Raw genomic sequence first — 6,090 nt, forward strand, 5'->3', positions numbered from 1 at the left:
CAGCAAATGTTCTTATTTACAGAATGTCCTCTGCCCATTGATATTTGGGACAGATTCCCCCAGTGAGGCATGATTTAAAGTTATGCTTTAGAGTCAGTTATTCCCTCTTATCCCAAGGGGCTCCTAAAAAGATGCTACGGAGCATTGCACCACCCACGCAATACTGGATGCCAAAAATGTATATATATTTTGCACAAGATCGCACTTAATGCCTAATCTAGAAGCATCCCATATTGAGGCCATACACTATGAAGGGTGATGGTGAAGAGAAGAAAAAACCTGCTGAAACACTGTTGCTCTTCTTCTGATATGTTATTGTGACCAGGGGTAGTCACTTTCAGTTTAGTGCTTTACAGTCCTGGTTGGTCTTGGGTAATGACCTACCTTTGAAGCTTGTCATTAAGTCTGTGACATGACATGGTTACATGAAAGGGACATGTAGTGTTGAGGAAGGGCCAATAACATATCACTCATTAAAAGGCTGACATAGTTGGTGTTGAGTTTGTGAAATCCACAGCTGGTGTCTCCAAACAGCTATTTCGGTTGCACTAGAGCTCTTTACACAGAAGGTTGATTCCTTTGAAAGGCTTTCAAGACCGGGGCTAAGTCATGCCAATACCTCCAATATATATATGAACTGCTAATTCAAATGGAGCATGGTCTACTGTTCAAGGCCAGTGTGGCTAGGGAAAAACAGTAACATATCAAGCAAATGTCCTTGTAATGCCGGCTTGCCCGGGGCACATTTAATCATTTGTCAGGAAGATTTATCAGAGCAGGTAGGGCTATGTCACTGTCCATTGTATGTGAGATCAGAACCTGTGAAATGCTGAACGACTGATATGGAGTCATCATATGTCCAGCTTGAGTCTCTGAAAGGTTGGCAAAACTTAGTCAAAACTTTCTGGATATTTGTTTGATGACTCTGAATGGGTGGCATGGCCTTTTTAGTTAATTATCTTTCAGGCAGTGCTTCTGGAATGTTTGAAGGGATGTGGCATTATCTGCCATGTAGCTAGCCTTTGAATCTTGGAAGAGCTAGAACCATATCAAAACATTATTTCTTTAAGGCTAGAGAGGGTGTCAATTAGACATTATTGGTGGGGCTTTAGTACTGCATGTCTTTATGAAAGGTCTGCAGAGGTAGGGAACAACATAGCAGTGAACATTGTAAATGGCATAGGCAAACACATCTGAGTCATGCCAGCAGATTAAGGGTGTCATCTCAATGGGACTATAAGGCAGGAGCAGCTGAGATTGCACTTCCTTCCCTATGAGTGATGAAGTTCTTCTAGAAGAGATGAGTCTAAGCAGTGGCAGTTTCTTCTTGAGGGCAGAGGAGTATTGCCCCCTCGCCCACTGTGAGCCATGCAGGAAAAAAGAAAAAGGCAATGAAAAGATTGTATTGCCATTTTATTTGTACCAGCACTGCGTGCACAAGCCCAGAAACATGCAGCAGAGGACTGGAGCAGTGGCTTGACTGGACACCCCAAAGTCCACATGTCACTTTGGCCGGCTGTTTTGCGCTGGCCAAAGTGACATGCGAACATTGATGCTCGCCAGTCAGCTGTCTCAAGACAGCTGGGTGGAGACCAAGTTTAGGCCTCTAGGGTCTGAAGCAGTGTCCAGTCAGCGCGCTCCATCCAATCCCGGTGCTTTGCTCATGCTGGTTAACAACATGAGAGCAGCTTCTGGATTGGTTAGGGCAGGTCTTCTGGCATCAGAGAAGAAGAGCACCCAGGAGGATGCACATCCCATTGGTAAGTGCAGTTTTTGTTATTTTAAATGTGTAATGCATATGTGTGTAAAGAATGTAAGTGTGTAATGCATGTCAGGATAGTCATTGTTGTATGTTGTGTTGTATTTAGTGTTATGGTTTTATTTGGGCTTTGGGAGGGAGGAATGGTTTATTTTGAGGCTTTGAAGAAATGGGGGCTTTTTTTTTCTTTTTGAGAAGTGATGAGGAACTTCAGTTGCCCCACCACTTACAAAGGGTACAAGCCACCCCTGTCTTCAAGTCCTTCCTGAGCGGCAGGCGTATTAAAAAAAGCCTTATTTGGGGAATGCTGCTCGGGATTCTGAGCTGTTGGAAATTGAGTTGCTGGTTGAGTGGGAAGAAGCAACCATAATCCTTGTCAGGGTAAAATCACAAGCAACCCCCAAATTAACATGTGCCCATCCCTCTGGTAGCTTGGCATGGGCATCAATTCGCTAAATGCCAGGGGTAATGGAACTGACATTACATACTCTTTGATCTTAATTACATCACAGGAATTTACATCATATGTCCCCTGACCCAGATTATTTCCAGAAAGGTATTTCACATGACCATAACGTGACAACAATTGAGGATTTGTGTTGGATAGTATTCTAAAGTAACGTAAGGGGCATTAAGGGGGCATTCCATGAGTGGTGCATGGGTGTTCCCATGGAACCACCCATGGGAATTGATACAAATCCCTATTTACAAACACTGATAGACAGGAAGTTGCTGCAAAATCTTATGCTGCTGCAAAGCAAGCATAACAAGGAGAATTATTTTTCATTTCTCTTACTTTTTCCAACTTTGCATGTTTGCTGCATTCTACATCACACATACAAAGTGGGGAAAGTCTTAAAGTATAGTTTTCGAATTTGAAAGGAACCCATTCTATACAAAACATATTCTTCTGAGAATACATACACCCTTGCACTATTGCCCAAGAGTGTGTGCATTGGCACATGACCACCAAAAGTGCAGTAGCGCACCATGAGTGAAAAAATGTGAGATATCTTATTAGATATTGCACATTTCTTCTGTCTCCCATTGACAAAAGGATGCACAGAAACTTTGGTGCAGTGTTGTCTTGCATCAATGAATAGAAAATCTGGGCCTCAATCTCACACAGTCTTACTCAATGTCACTTGACTTTCACTCACACACACACACACATGCTCACACATACACACCCTCTCTCAAACATGCTCCTGTCTGCAAGCATGCATATAACATACATTTAAAAACGTTTTTATTTACCATAGCAGCCACCAAAGGTCCTAAATGCGCTTCATTTTTTATTCTACTAATAGTGAATACTAGAACTTAATTTCTATTAGTATAATGAAAAACTGGCAGACAATATTGATTGCAGAGCCATCCTAGTAATTTTGACACTGATTTTTCCACCTCTGAGGCCAGGGGTCACAAAGGCAGTGTTGGATTGCAAGGGGCAAGCCAGGAGTCGCAGCTTTGACCCCTGGTGACCCTTGAATTATGTCCATGTACATTGGCACAGAGCAGTCAGGCTTAACTTTGAGACAATGTGTCACATATTTATGTAGCGCTTCAGACAATAATAAAGTGAAAACACAAAGCAAGAAGAATTCCACACCAAATTAAACAATAGGGTAAATATTATTAAATAAATCAAGACCAAAATGACAAAAATCGAATCAGTAGAACCTGAGATATGCAAGTATAAATATTTTTGCACTGAACCTGGACAAAGTCACAAGTTTAGGCCGACCGGGATGGAGCGGAGGCTGGCTACAGGAACCCAATTAGGCCCCAGTGAACAAGAGTATCTTAAATCCTGGTTGTGGAGCGATGCAAAGTTCTTGTACTGAGTTGCGCCGGCTGATGTAGAGAACCCGCTCATGTGGAGCTTGCGATGAAAGGTCCTGCACCAAGATGCATCACGCAGCGAAGTCAGTGACTGTTGATGGGAGCTTGTGATGCAAGGTCCTGCTTCATTGTTGAGGAAGCTACTGAGGCTTCTGAAGACATGTGCAGCAATGCAGCAGTGCTGAAGCTGGGGTGCATCATGCCAGTGCTTGTAAAGCCATTGGGGCTTGCGAGAACTTGCATTGCGATGCTCTGCGTTGAGTTGGGTTGGTTGTCAGCATCTAGATGTGTTGCACTAAGTCAGTCTGGCACAGGTACCGAGGCAATGTGCAGTCCTGCTTCGGAGCTGCGATGAGTTGCAGGGAAATGGCCCGATTGTCAGCATTGAGATGCCTCATGGTGGATCAAGTTTGTGGAGCTGTTGAGGCAATGTGCTGTCCTGCGTGGTGTAGAGAAGCCTGTTGTGTCCCTGTGGCATGAGAACAGGTCAGCTACTGACCCTTGGAGATCTTGGAGTTCTGGGACACACAGGCATGCTGGTTTCAGCAGGGCAGCTCATAGTAGAAGAGTCCTGGTGCATCAGCATCAGTCCTTGGTCAGCAGAGAAGTCTGTTGGCAGCAAAGCAGGTCAGCAGGGCAGATTTAACAGCTGAGCAGTCATTCTAATTAGCAGAGTTCACAGGTCTTGACATGATCTGAAGAGTTGGGGTCTGAAGTCCAATCTTTATACCTGTTGCCTACTTTGAAGTATTAGAATCTTCCAGAGGTTTCCACCCCCAAAAGGCCCTTGGAATTTCCTGTCTATCTGTCCTATGCCCAGATAGACCAGTCTCAAATCCCTTTGTGAGAGTGATTTGGCAAGCCTTTGTGTTGCGTAGGTGGCCCTCGGTAATTCAGAGTGGCCCATCCTGCCAACACCTATCTTCCCTTTTTCTCACTGTCTGGGAGCAATACACAACGGCCAACAGCCTGTCACACCTAGTCATGTGACTCTGGAACAGGCTTCCGACATCAAATGGTTAGGACATGAAAATGGCAACTTTCTAAAAGTGCCCTTTTCAGAATTGTGACAAAAAAATTCAACTTTACCATTAAAGAGGGCTTTTAATCATAATCCTTTAGACACCAACTCGACATTCTACCTGTAATCAATTGAAAGTTATCAATTATTAAATGTAAAAGTTAATCCAATGTTATCCTATGGGATAGGGAGGCCTCACAGTAGTGAAAAAAAATTAAGAGTTTTTCACTATAAAGACATGTAAAACCTAAAAGTTCCTGTCCAGCTTTTTAAATACATGGTACCCTGCCCTCTGGGCTGTGTGGGTTCTACCCTAAGGGTGACCTATATAAATTAAAAAAGGAAGGTTGGGGCATGGCCTGCAGCTACATGGAGTGAGACGTGACCCCTGAGGCCCTAACCACTGCTATCGACCACATTAGGACCCTTCCTTCCCCACTCTGGAGACTCACTGAGGCCCCGATCACACCTAGACTAGCAGAGAGATCCCGAGGGCCACTGGTAACGCGTCCTCGAACTCTGCAGCTGCCATCTTTGTTGGACCTCACTGGTGTGCTGGGCCTGATTTGCGCCACCAGATACGGCCCCTGTAGTGGCACCCCGTCATCTCTTCTCCCTGTTGGAGAGGAAGCATGACCCCCTGGATCTGCCCCTGCTAATGAGCCCAATACCTCCTGTGGGCTAGGGGACTTCGGACTGGTCCCTGGGGTTGGTGGAAAGTGAACTGTTGCCAAGGGGCTGGACAGGCCCCTCATCTACTGTGGCCCTACCCCCTTCACCTGCTGGAAATCCTATGGCTGTGAGAGGAACCTGTGGGCTGCCACCCCTGTCTGCCCCCATTGCCAGAGACTGAGTCCTGCTGAGGCTCACCACCGGGAACACGTGAGAGGCCAAGTCCCATTACAAACACTGTGCCCACCTCCCTCTGTGATCACTGCCACCACACAACTCTGGCCCCAGTGAAGCTAGGCCTCTCAGGCAGGGCATTACAACAGAACCCACACCCGGCCTGGAAAAAGCATACACCTAACCCAACAGATTGTGTTAAGCCAGCGAGTAGCCCCCCCAACTGCAGCAGAGCTGCATGCTACGAACCCAGCTGGTGTTGAAGTGCCCTCTCTGAGACTTAAGACCCACACCATTGGTTCAGACACTCACAGGCGCAAGAACCGATGTCACCCATGCACCACGCCTGACTGCCCTTATACTGTTCAAGAGTAGGAGTACCTCACCTACCAGCGGCCTGAGGCGCCATCTTAATCACACTGTGCAGGTTGCACCCTAGGCTGCGACTCCAACTGGCTCCTGTGCTCTTCCTGCTCATATTGATACTCCTGCCAGCAGGACTTTGCCTCTCCACCTCCAGCTCAAAATCCTAACTAACGGGAACGATGCGTCAAATGCCTCAGCACCTAGCTCAGGGGCCCCTCATTTGCCACTGGACCCCCAACATGCCTTGATGTAA

This window comes from Pleurodeles waltl, chromosome 6, assembly GCF_031143425.1.
Source record: "Pleurodeles waltl isolate 20211129_DDA chromosome 6, aPleWal1.hap1.20221129, whole genome shotgun sequence".
NCBI classification, from domain to species: Eukaryota; Metazoa; Chordata; class Amphibia; order Caudata; family Salamandridae; genus Pleurodeles; species Pleurodeles waltl.